The following is a 13,661-nucleotide window of genomic DNA, read 5'->3' as shown; positions in this document are numbered from 1 at the left end:
GTAAGCTTATTTCTTTTGTAAAGACCTGCAAGTCAAGCTGTAAGTAGCACCAGCTTCCTGATGTAACATATTACTTGGCATTTTAAAACAGTGTGAGATCATTAAATTGCTTATCATAATTTTCCACAGCCTCTTAGAAACAAAGGATAGAGAAAATAGCTTCCTAATGTACTGAGTTTATTTTCCTGAACTATCTTATTTTATAGCTTGAAACCCTGATAGAGAAGAAAGTTAAAGAACTCTAAGAGAGCTCAGTGTCTGTCAAAGCTCATTCTACAGCAGTGGTCCCCAACCTTTTTTGGGCCACGGACCAGTTTAATGTTAGAAAATATTTTCACGACCGGCCTTTAGGGTGGGACGGATAAATGTATCACGTGACCGAGACAAGCGTCAAGAGTGAGTCTTAGACAGCTGTAACAGAGGGAATCTGGTCATTTTTTAAAAATAAAACATCGTTCAGACTTAAATATAAATAAAATGGAAATAATGTAAGTTATATATTCTTTCTCTGCAGACCGGTACCAAATGGCCCACGGACCAGTACCGGTCTGCGGCCCGGGGTTTGGGGACCATGTTCTACAGGATTGCGTGACTGAGAGTTAACTCCAGTCTCTCAGGCGTCATGGTAGGAACTGTGGTTACAGTCAGTGGCACAAGGCTTAGGATTTAGAGACCTTTAAGCAAACCCAGAGGAAAAGACCAACATAAACGTGTCAGGAACCAGGGACAAGGAAATGACTGAGCTCCTGGTTTGACATAGCTCAGAGAAGAGAAAGTTACCTCCTCGTCCCATTGGAAACACGCATCGATTCCTTCTCCTCCTGCGTTCAAATACTGTGTTTAAGTGATGTCTAAAACAGACGTGTTCACTAGTACACATTTTTAAGAAAAGAGCTCTTTTTTCTCTTATGTCTTTTCTCTGACCTCCATATCCAGAATTTCTGAGTTTATTTATTTATTTATTTTTATTTTTTGTATTTTTCTGAAGCTGGAAACGGGGAGGCAGTCAGACAGACTCCAGCATGCGCCCGACCAGGATCCACCCAGCATGCCCACCAGAGGGCGATGCTCTGCCCATCTGGGGCATAGCTCTGTTGCAACCAGAGCCATTCTAGTTCCTGAGGCAGAGGCCACAGAGCCATCCTCAGCGCCCGGGCCAACTTTGCTCTAATGGAGCCTTGGCTGCGGGAGGGGAAGAGAGAGACAGAGAGGAAGGAGAGAGGGAGAGGGGGAGAAGCAGATGGGTGCTTTTCCTGTGTGCCCTGGCCGGGGATTGAATCCGGGACTCCTGCATGCCAGGCTGATGCTCTACCACTGAGCCAACTGGCCAGGGCTGCCAGAATTTCTGAGTTTTACTTCTTGTTCAGTGGGTCCTCCCTGAACTTTTTAGAAATGGCTATCATTTGACTGCATGGGATATATAGTCTGTATTCATTTTCCAAACAAAACTTCTTTTAAATAATTTTAATAGCTTCCAATAATTTTATGGGAATCAGAGCCCTTTAGACATTTGAGAAATATTATTCAAACACCGTATGTTGAATGGCTCTTCATGAAACTCTTGGAGACAGACAGGAAACAGTGATGTCTAAGTCTACCCTATGTTGGCAAAGGGCTCGAGCTGGTAAAGCATGCAGGCACACACCAGCCCATGGGGTGGCGGCCCCATGAGGCCCTTGGAGCAGTGGTCACAGTGAGAGGGAGAAAGCCTAACTAGGAGAACATGACCTTGCATTTGGGGGACATTTACAAATATACTCCAACGGGCATCTCAAATTTAGTGGCCTGAGCATTTAACTAAGGAATCACCTACTTTATCCTCTTGGTTTCTCTGAAATGCAGCAAACAAGTTACCCTTCTTTCCTTTTCAAGAGGGTTCAGGGTGTCAGAAGGCCATGTCTCAGCAAGACTTTTGCACAGATCTCCAGCCTGTTTCCTCTGCTTGTTAGAATCTCTGTCTCTTCCCCTTTTACTCTCTGAGATCCTTCTCTTGTGTTAAGAGCTTCAAGGCCCAACTCAAGGTTTTCTCTTTCTTTGTCAACTCAAAGGGACGTCTCTTGCTTTTTCTCACAGCATTGGTAATGTATGAAATCTTGGGAGTGCTGTCAGGACACAGAGTGATTTGATCTGTTTTGTGATTAGAAAATGGGGTACAAATGTGTCAGCCAGCTTCTCTCTGTCTGGAATCGAGCATGGGAAGAAGCCAGGCTGGGTATGCAGGGCTCATTACTCAGCGCTCTGATCATGGATCTCCTTGAGTCTACTGTTCCTTCATTCTAGGTCACCTCGAAATTTACCAAGGAATGAAGTAAACTGAGTCCGGATTCCTTATGTGATGAAAGGGATAAAACAGATAAAGACCTGCATATTGCAAGATCTTGAGCAGTTCAGCAAGGATTATGATTTCTCACAAGAACACCTAGGGTCCCTCTTTCTTCAGTGTTAATAGACTCCTGATACAACTCTTCTTTTTTCTTTTGCAATAAAAGAACAATCTACTTTGGATTGGCTGGGGGTAACCAAAAAAAAAGTTTAGCATAGTTTAACAATTGCTTATTTTAACAAAATCTTATTAACTCAGTGATGAGGACTGGAGGTTTATTTGAAAACATTTGGTGGATTTTAATTAAATTATCCTATCCTTAATTTTGTGTGTCACTATAACCATGGTGTTACCTTCATCAGTTGTTCTAAAATCCAAGTTTTACAAATGTTGTGAGTGGGCTATTGTGGATGACCTTGGCATTGTTTGGGTGATTATTTTCGACCAAGAATTTTCAGGCAAGCTCCTTCCTGATCCAATAACCCTGCCTAATGATAGCCATTATTACCCAGTGCCTACCACAACTTCTTGGTTCTCCCCAGGATAGCCACATCTCACAAAAGATTCAGCAATATTAATTTAAAATAATCTCCACTTATGTACACAGCAGTAACAGAGAGTCAGGACTCTTATCTCAATGATGCATGCCAAACTATTTGCCTGAAAAACAAAATTCAGAGCAAGGTATTTTAGCTCATTGTTTTTATGATTTTGAAGTCTTATAAAAGTGATCTTCACTTACATTGAATGATCCACACCTCACATTGTGCTGAATGGCTGAGGAAGTTATTTCTGGACTAAGGACAGTTCACATAATTTTATATTTTTCCATGGGTGGCAGTCCTGTGGGAACTCTGAACGGAGTCACCTAGGACTCCACGTTTCTTGTGGTCTTCATTCATGCTATTAACAGGCACAGTCCGAGTGACTTCCATAGACCCTTAAGTAAGTGTTGTTCTATGAGCAGAGAAAGTGCTGCTGTTTGATATCTGTAACTATGAATGACTGTGAGATGAATATCAAGCAATATTTTTTTTGCAAATGAGAAAGCAGTCCTGTCTTCTCTCTGCTTCATATCACAAAATAAAACAGTCCCATCATCTTCAGAATTACCAAAGATCCCATTCATATTCCTGGACATACCTGTGCCTACAATGCCTAAGGAAAGACAAATCCCCAAAGGCGTGCTCTTAAATGCTGCAGTCAATTGCTTGCCCGTGAACAGGAAAAGCCTCTGCTCTAACCATGGCTCTACCTCTTTGCTGTAGTGCTCACTCAGCCTTCTTCTCACCACATTATTCATTCATTGAATGACCTCTGCTCCACACTTGGACCATGGCCACGTGCAATCCCTCTTGCTCACGGGGTGTGATGTTAGAGCTTTCTTTGGGCTGAAGCCATCATCAGCCTAGCCTCTCAGCTCATAAGTGATCTTCTGACTTCAGCACCACTGGAGGCGCTAAATTGGCACCATTTTTCTATTGTTAGTCTACTGCTCTGAGTGTACTTTGGTCTCCCTGCCCTCCTGTCAGCATCTGGCTTTCTCATGAGCCCAGTATTTCCTCTCAAGTCTGCCTTGCCCACAGCTGCCAAGTTAAAATCTCTGTGTATCTTCCCTCTTGCTCCCAATGAAAACAGTCACTTCTCAAAGATCTATGACCTCAAGTTTTCATGCCAATGCATGGCTCTTGGTTTTCTCCACACCCCTGCTGACCAGCCCTCATTGCCAATACTTACTGCATGCAGATATATTTCTCATTTGGAAAGCCCTCCCTTCCCCCTTTCTCCACCAAAACCCTACTCTTCCTCCAAGACTCCATAACCTTCCACCATATCCTCAGATGCTTCTTACACTAGCCCTTACACCAGTTTCTCTCCCTTAAAGTCTAGCACTCTCTTATTTAATGCTATGCTTCTTTGTGTTGTATAAAATTATTTTATTGCTACTCTTATTTATTTAAAGTCTAATACCTCTGAGGGCTGAAATCAAGACATTCTCTCTGTATCCCCTTGTGTCTTCTTTACATAGCAGGTCAGGTCCACTTCAAGATTTGTTGACTGACTGGTCCAAGAAGCCATGACAGTTCAAGGTATAGCTATTAAAGGTCAGGTTCTGGAAATATGCAGATGGTCAAGAGATGTTTTAAGTAGAAGTAAACACTTGTATAACTATAATTATTCTTCACTTGACTGAAGAAGGTTTGCCATAATAAGCCCTCTATTTAACTTTTGTAATGTGGCCTTTCTAGAGAGTACACCATTCTTATTTCACTGATAGCATCCATCTTTTATTTAAGGAATAAGAGATGAGACTATTAAATTAAAATAAGAATTCAAAATTCTGGGTGGAGTAATTGGAATTCTAAAAGATTAAGCAGTTTATTTGTACAATGAGGGCAAAAAGAAGCCCTTGCTTCGTGCCCATTATCTTTGCCACTTAGTGTGATTCCGCATATTTTATCTGTTGGAAGAGAAGCCTTTTTACTTTTGTCTTTTGTCCTCAACACTGAGTCCAGGTTAGATCAGGTCCTGCAGTGGAAGATGAGGACAGGCAGTCCAGCTCTAGCTGTGGCTTCAGAGCTTTCAAGAGAGCACACCCTGGGAGGTCTTCGCTCTGAGGAGACGTCTGCAAGATGGGCAGCAGCCCCAGAGTTCCTCCTCAGAGCAGATTTGAGGAAGATCTAAGCCAGTGGCTCTCGAACTTTAGTGTGCACTGAAATCCCGGCGGGGACATGCAGATGGTTGGCCCAACCCCAGAGCTACTGATTCAGTGGGCTTGAGAATTGGCATTTGTCAAATCAGTTTCCCTGGTGATGTTGTGGCTGTTGGTTTGAGGACATACTCGGAGAACCACAGACCAAAGAAGATGTCTGTTAGCTTTGATGTTTCTTTCTGACCAGCAGAGACCCACCTGTGGCCAGAAAGAAGACACAGAGGGCATTGACTTGACACTGGATACTGCTCAGCTGCTGATAAAAAAGAAGGCTACTTGATCCGGCCTCTTTGTCCTGAAGGAATCCCTTCTATGACAGCACAACTCTAATACATTCCTCATTTGTATTCCACCTCTTGTGTCCTCTCTCTTTATATGCCTGGCCACTCCAGGACGACTGGGTAAATACAAGAGAGTGAATATATCGTATATTTAGGGAATTCACTGGTGAGACTCTTCATTAAACAGAAGTTCCACTAGAGAACATTATTCACTTTGGAACAGCAAGGTTATTTAAAGTGTTCAGGAGTTCTCTAACCCAGTATGGAAGGATGAACACTCACGAGTGGTTGGTGTTACCACATCAGATTGGCAGCCTTGGACCTTATAACAAGGGCTGTGGTTTTGGCACCCAAGTTTGAGGAGTGAGAATAACATGTAAGAGCTGGAAGCATTATGGAACACCACCACATTTGTTCTGGCTCTTTCTCTCATAGCTTTCTCATATGTTTCCCCCAGATTTTTCTCCTTTCTAGATTATAGGTTTGTCATTAAAGCTGGTTTCTCCCTCCTACTGAAAAGGTATAGATTATAGTTTCCAAGGATGTCTACTCTTCTTGAGACAAGCGAGAGTTTTCAAAAAGACAACTTTCAAATTACACGGTCTATCTTCAGGAGTCACAGCCTCTTAGATAAATTTAACTGAGACCGAGAGCATGTGTCTAACTGGTAGATGCTTATGTGATGCAAAACAATGAAAATTGCTAGTCAACAGCAAGTACTGGGTCCTGGAAGGCAGCATCTAATTCTTCAGCCTTCTTAGACACAATGTGGGTGTCATTGTCAAGATTAGAAACTTGCTCCTGAGCTTGGGTTGTGAAGTCAGCTCTTCTTTGTGTCTCATGGTTCAGCTACCAGAAGTCAAACAATATGATTTGTATCTCTTTTGTAAGAACCAAATACACCCATTCCAAAAGTCAAAAGATCCCAACTAATTTATTTTTAAAAATACACCACTGAAGAATGATTCTAGGGTTCAACAATATACTATTGCCATCAGGGATCTTTGCACCATTGGGAAAAATCATCTGCTCTGCCTCACTCTCTACCCACATTAGTTATATTTCTTTTATGCCAAACATTTATATTAAAGAAGTCAAATGGGCATGTTTAACATTGGGTATATACGCAAAAGACTCAAGTGCATTCACCCTACCAGTCTCCCTTCCTCCTGGACACAGAGCTACTCTACAGTTCCCAGCTACCCTTGCAGTTAAGTTTGACCCCAGACTATGCGCAAAAGTGATATAATTACATTTCAGGTCTGGATCATCAAAAATGTCCTGCATAATCATCTACTCCCTCTCGTTGCCTAATTGCCATCTGGATATCAATACTGAAGAGACTGTGGAAGCCAACTGTTAAAGATGATAAGCTTGGGTCCCTGTATGGCATCAGCCAATTAGATTTATAGGAATGAGAAATAATCTTCTATTTGCTAAGCTCATGAGATCTAAGGATTTTTCAGTTGCAGCAGCTATCTAATTATTACAGTCCATATAGCCTCATTGAGGATGGAGCTTAATGGCACATTGTAACAAATGAATAATAGTATCTACTATTAATAAAGCCCCTGCTTTGTGATGGACATTTTGCTAAGACTCTTACATTATCACATTAATCTTCATAGTATCTCTAGGGTAGATGTTATTACTATTATTTATTTTATAGATAGGCAAACCAAGAGCTTAAGTTTGATCAAGATCACATAATTTGTGCAGTAGATTATATAATTGTCCCCAATCATTCATTTCCTTCTCTTTAAGAAGATTTTATGTCTCCACCTGTTGCTGTATGTCTTACAGTGACTCACTGTGGGAGAAATGTGCATTTCCATTTTATTGACCACTGGCACTGGTGTGACATGTGACTTGTCTTTGTTCAGTGGAACATGAGTGGATAATTGTGCCATATCTGAGCAGGATTTCCAAGAGCCATTGCTTGATTTGGCATTCTCCTTTCCCTCTGACACTGAAATGGAATATCCCTGATAGGACTGGACACAAGAGGGCAGAGCCACAGCTGACCAGGAAAGGCATGTAGTGTGAAGGTGAAATAACCTTTTGTTTTGTAAGCCACTGAGATATTGGGATGGCTGTTACCTCCTCTAACCTAGTAAATGCTGATGGATACAACTGGAGTTTGATGCTAATGCATTTATATAGACACCAGAGCATGTTCCACCGGCACAGATTTCTGTTAGATGATATGAGAAAAATATAAAACATCATTTTTAAAAAATCAATTCTTATTCTGGGTAGGAAAAAAAGTGGATGCCTGTAAGTTGAGAGAGAAAACTGTGCCAGCCCCAGGATTCAAACTGAATTTATAGATCTGTCTCTCACATTGCATCTAACATGTTGAGATTTTAGTCCCACAAAATAATTGCTGGCAGGGATGTGGCTCTTTTTAGCCATACACTTACTGGCTCATTTTGTTAAATTTTCTTATGGGAAATCACATCCCTTTGACTGGAAGATAACTGGTGGTGAATATAACCCCAAATCTAACCACTAAAAGAACTACCAGTACTATAGAGATAGAGGTACACTGCAGGTCCCTGGTCCCAAGCACAGGCATAGAGAGAAAATGTAAAATGTGACACTGATTGAGGCTACAGTTTAGGGAATACCAACTACTCTTTTTTTTTTTTTAAAGATGACAGTTTCCTTCTTTATTTGAGGAAAATAACATCATGCTATTAATTAGAGCTAGTAAGATGATATCAAGCATGTATATATTACAGTGTTTTGTCAGTTGAGAGTCAGTATACCAGTAGAGCCTGACTGCAATTATGACAACTTTTTCTTTCTACAGGATTCTAATTATTTTTAGAACTAATCATTTAAAATGCACTTAAAATTTTATTTTTATGACAAATGACTTTATTTTTCTATCTTCCTAAACACTTTAACTACAACTAAAAAGAAAAACTTAATCCAATAAAGGGGTCTCAATGCTTTTTCAACTTAACTACCACGTCGTTTTATTGCTATTGCAAATCTAACAATTTTGTAAGAATCCAGATGAATCATTTCTCATTTAATACTTAAATAACATTATGGAAAATAAAGGAAAGAAACAATAAATGCCATCTCACTAAGTTAATTAATCCAAATTTGTTCAATTTTACCAACCTTAATGCTCTGATATAATGAAGTAAAAATAAAAGCCCTGTTTTGCAAAGTATTATCACTTGAAATCTGGTAAAAAACAAACCAAACCCCATTCCTCTAGCTTCCTTCCTTCCCCTTGTTCTGAGTCTGGTCCATTTCCTTTATTAATCTACATATTACTTACATATCATGTGAGGAAGGAAAAATTGGTGAAAAAGAGAAGACCTGCGTCTAACCCACCTGCTCATCTCGACTAAGAGGATTTATCTTGTTTTCATGGAGATTCACATGATCAACAGTCAACCCTCGGGAACAGTAGCACTTTCTTCTCGTGAAAATCAGTGAATGGGGTTAAGCTTCTATTAGGCTATAGTTACTTATAGTTACTTATTTTAAATCTCCAATGACTTTTTTCCTACTGTTTATTAAATAGCTAGTCTCATGTCTTTTCTTTTTATCCTGCAGAGATAAGTTTGTGAGAAGACAGGGAGGAACATGGAACAAATTCAAATATTTTTGCATATTCAGAGGAAACAGCCTGTGTAAGTCCAATGTATTGATAGTAAATAAAGGTCTGGGTCATAAAAGTGACTATGTTATTTCACTGATGCTTAGGAAATACCAGGGGGGTGTATTAAATGTTTTTAAAAATTACAAAATGCCTCCAAGTGCACAAGGATAAATTTTAAATTGTTCCCTTTCATAAATCTGACTTGAACCGGACAAACCAATTATCCTGGAGTGTGCTACTGACTGTCATAAGGACATAATGACACTTCACTCAACAATTAACCCCTGAGGAAGAAAACAAGCCATATTTTGGTAAATTAGCACTAACTACATGAGTGTGGAGTCTTCCAATACTGAAGATGATTGACTGAGCAATGCCTTATACCTAGATTATTTACATTCTCATCTCTATTTTTTAATTCATGAGAGAAATTGAACTTTAGAATTCACAAATATATTACTTTGTTTATCTAATCATCCATACTCATGCTTGATTTGATCTTCATAAGTAATCTCTATTTCCTTCTGCTGATAATACCAGATGGAGCAAAGCCAGGGTACAGCTGCTTTAAATCAACACTACGCATCACTTCTTGCCAGCAATTTTATAAATTAAACAAGAGATCAACTTGTCCATAGCCATCAGAAACCGAAATGTAAAAAAGTGCAATATCTCACCCTTTGCCCAGATTTTTCGATAGATTGCTATATTGCCTTTGCTTTAACTGGTGACCATAAAAAAAAAGACCACCTTCCCCACACCACACACAAAAAGACCAGAAGGCATAAACATACTGATTTAACCAAGTCCTGAGTGCTCTGCAAACAACATCTTCAGAAAGCAACAACATGCCCAGGAAAACCCCCCCAAGATATATCTTGTTTACTTTAAAAAATAACAAAACCAGAACTGGTTCAAGACCACACATGCATGTAAGGGCATCTTCAAAAGAGAAAATTAGCCGAGGATATTCTAATCTAGAGGCTTCATTAGCGTTTCCAACCAGTTGTCAAACCTTGACTGGGCTCTGCAATTCAGACTGTACCTGCGACTCCTGGGCTCCGCTTTTAAACAGTTCCTACTCAGAATGCGAGGATCACCTTCCCTACTATCTTCCTCAACAGTATCATTTGGGGGTGGGGGTTGGAGTGCGGGGACCTACCACAAAAGATGAGGAGAGCAAGGCAGAGATCAGCCTGGGCCAAGGTGAAGGCAGGATGTGAAAGGGACTTACCTGTGTTCCCTGTATGAATGCTGAAATGGAACTCGAATGATAATAAACTGGTAGGTTTGTCCTTGTTTTATTAAAAAAAGTGAGTCCTACTCTCAGTTTCCTATGTCTGCAACCTTATAAATTTAGCCACTCTGCTCACACACTGGCTTGAAGATACAGTCCCTTAGTCTCATCTCACTAACTCTCTTCTGTTTCCTGGTGCTCACCAGCACTGCTTAGGGGTCTGCCAGGTCTGGACTAAGAGTAAACTATTTCTCCACCCTCCCTTGTGAGTCTCAGGATCGCAGGACAGGACTTTGTTGGCTGGTGTCTCGTTGACCAGGGTGCCCATACAAAGCCTTTCTGCCATCTACCTCTGACAAAAAGTTAGAAAGAGGAGAGCCAGAGGGTGAGAATGAATGGATGCTTTTGAAGCCAAAGCTGAAACTAGAAAACTGTCCTGAGTGACTGACCTCTGGTGTGTGTGTGTGTGTGTGTGTGTGTGTGTGTGTGTGTGTGTGGTTTCCCCTTCTCCCCAGGACCAAATCTTTCTCCATTCTCAGTTCATCTCAGATCCTCCACTGTTTCAGTGTTTTTGATTTTGAATAGCTACTCTGAAGCAACGCCATGCGTGAAATGGATGATTTGCAAGCTTCTCTGTCCCACGCACTTCCATAGAGAATTAGATATCTAGACTCTGCAGGGGCAAGGAAATCAGTGCTTTGTAGAAAGCGACTGACTTCCCGAGACCGAAGATGCTAATACTGTTCGCTGGGGCTGCAGACCGCGAGGTGGGAACCATGGCGCTCGTGCTCTGGCCTTGGTGCTGAACCAGGACCCCGCTGCGTTAACCATCCTGGCGACTCCAGGGCAACTTTGGGAGGTTTTGGGGGGCGCCGGCCGGCTCTGAATGCCAGCAGAAAGTTGAAAAAAAAGCCCGTGCCTTTGGACCCTCCACAGGCACGCAGTTGGCTTATTTCTTTGCCTGGAGCTGGGAAAGTTTTGTCCAACGATTTTTTTTTTTTTTTTTTTTTTTTTTTTTTTTTTTTTTTTTGTAACTGGCGCTGCCTTCTTCCCTCCCACCTGAGTCGCCATGGAGACTCGATCTCTTTCTTTCTCCAGGCAAAATGGGCGAAGCTTAGCTCAGTCTTGACTGGAGCTAGCCCCTTTCTCTTTCTCAGCAGCTCCAGGCATCCCCCTCCTCCATTTTTCAGCAGAAGAAAAGTAGGCAGGTAACGGTGCTAGCAGGAATGTGGCTTTGCTGGGGCTCCCTTGGGCCATTAGATTTTAGATAAAAGCAGGCAGGAAGCATTCTAAACATAATAAATCTCTAACTCCCGAACAAGAGGTTCTCCCCCCTTCTTCCTTTTTTAGGAGTGGAGGCGGGATTCTTTGGAAAATTCTGGTATTCTGTTTCTCTACTAACCTCACCCCATCTCTGTGGCTGTTTATAATAAATATGTTTTCTCCCCAAGTGTCACTCCATATTGAGCCTGGTATAAAAGATATACCTGTGGATCGGGCCACGCTTTTATTAGGTTTTGGGAATACTAATGTTATTTCTGTTAAAACTAATACAAGCTTGATGCAAATGAAAATATACCCAGGAGGAAGCAAGTCAGCAGATTCATCCAACCTCCACCCCCCCGCAAATGCCATATAATGACATTTTATCTGAAGGCCACCTCTCCCATTACAAAATAATTCAGTTGACTTCTAGGGAGAGCTTCTCATTCACTGTTTGTAGCCATTGTATCGCATCTCCTGTTATACTGAAAACAGGAGTTATTGTTTTTCATTCTCTGCAGGTTTCTCCCCCACCCCTCACTTTTTCTTTTCCTCTTTTACCCTCTCTCCCTCTGTCCCTCTCTCCCCCCTCAAAGCGAAGAGGAACAGGGATACAGCTTTCTGCAAAGACAATAGGTTTTTCCTAACTGTAAATGACTACACCACAAGCCACACTGCCAGTCCATCAGTGCATCTGGTCTTTGCCCAAGGCTGCTGAAACCATGTCTGCAATAACTGCCTGGGCTTCTCCGTGCCCGGGGCATGCAGACCCCACCAACCCCTCTGCGAGTTTTCAGTTGCTAATGAAAACCGTGTGAAACAGATTTCCTTCCTGTTATGTAACCGGCTTCCCCTGACTTGGTCGTCCTGCTTCTCTTATCCGAGCGGACAAGCATGCAGCGGCGGCGGTGACTAGGGAGGGGAGGTGGGGACCCGAGAGCACGGTACGTCTTGCCCAGATTGATGCTAGGCGTCTCGCCTTCGAGCAAGTCAGCGCACCGCTTACCTTGCTGCGAACAGGGTGGTTTCACTCAATCATGATTTCTTCTCTTGGAACGGAGCAAGATTTAATAATTGACTACAAGGTAGATGGAGAGTGGAGGAAATAAAAAAAGAAAAGAAAAAAGAACCCACAAAACCACCCTGGAATCAGATGGTCAAATTTCACAGCAGCCCTTGGAGACTGTCAAGAGACTCCATCTTCGCGGTGCATCCGGCGCTGGGTCTCGCTTCCCGGTGCCCGCGGATCCCGCCCCTCCGCCCGCCCGACCTCTCTGGCCAGGTGCGGCCGTCTCCACTGGCTCCCTCTAGCCGAGAGCGGCGAGCAGAGCTGGGCGCGGGGGCCAGAGGGGCGGGGGATTGTGCGTTTGGGCAGGGACAGGGGAGGGAGGCAGGGGAAAAGGAAGAGGGGAAAGGCAAGAGTGGCGAAAAAGAAAAAAATCGTCGGCTGAGAGAAAAGTGCTGGACCACGCAGGGAGACGTCATGAAAGCCGCAGATTCAGTGAATGCTACTCAATTCCAGCCGACTGGCGGAGCCGCGCTGTCAGCGCCAGCACCGACGCGGCTCCGGGGATAGCAGCGAGCGCAGCGCCGCGTGCTGGAGAACAGCGGCCGCACAGCGCGCTCCCGAGAGGCTGGGGCGGAGGCGGGGGAGGAGAGGGATGGAGCGAGGACCCGGAGACGCCCCCGCCACCGGTCTTCACCTTCGTTGTCGTGCTGAGTGGACCAGGTTGGGAGGGCGTGGCACCCCTCCCCAAACCCGAGCTTGCGCGGAAGCAACCAAGCCGACCCCCACCCCCGCAATAACGAAAATGGAAATGTTGGGGAACCTTTGGATTTAGCCACTTGGTTCCCACCTTTATCTCCCGTTTTCTATCTTTACCCCTTGGTCACTAAGTAATTTCCAGAGACAAGTCTGGAAGGCAGGAAAGAGCCATAGCTCAGGGTTTAGTTTTTATTGGTTGGTTGGAGGGGCTCCTTCTTTCAGGTTTTGCAACACCGGGAAGAAGAGGGTCTTGTCTCTGTCTCCCTCTGGGATGAAGTGGAGAGTCAGCCTGGGGCGCGGAAGCTGGAGCACGCACTGTCCTCGAGGCCGGGAGGGGGCGCAGCGCGCAGGCTGGGTGGGAGGGGGATGACCCAGCCCTCTGCTCCATTCAACCGGTCCCGTCCACAGCATCTGGAACAGGGTCCCCACCGATGTTTCACCCTCCCTACCCTGA

The 13,661-nt window shown here is 43.2% G+C and overlaps 1 protein-coding gene across 2 annotated transcripts in view; it reads right to left on the bottom strand.

Annotated features, from left to right (window-relative positions):
- Positions 1-12,877, bottom strand: part of KCNJ6 (potassium inwardly rectifying channel subfamily J member 6) — a 221,954-nt gene extending 209,077 nt beyond the window's left edge. Inside the window, exon 1 of one of the 2 annotated variants that reach the window (XM_066259383.1) lies at positions 12,442-12,877. The gene's annotated coding sequence lies outside the window, so the exon portion shown is untranslated. The remainder of the gene's footprint in view (positions 1-12,441) is intronic. The other variant, XM_066259382.1, reaches the window with a different exon arrangement.
- Positions 12,878-13,661: the final 784 nt, after the last annotated feature.

Source organism: Saccopteryx bilineata, chromosome 2, assembly GCF_036850765.1.
Source record: "Saccopteryx bilineata isolate mSacBil1 chromosome 2, mSacBil1_pri_phased_curated, whole genome shotgun sequence".
In the NCBI taxonomy this organism is placed as follows: Eukaryota; Metazoa; Chordata; class Mammalia; order Chiroptera; family Emballonuridae; genus Saccopteryx; species Saccopteryx bilineata.
Note: the sequence above shows the minus strand (reverse complement) of the source record. Positions and strands in the feature narration are given on the sequence as shown.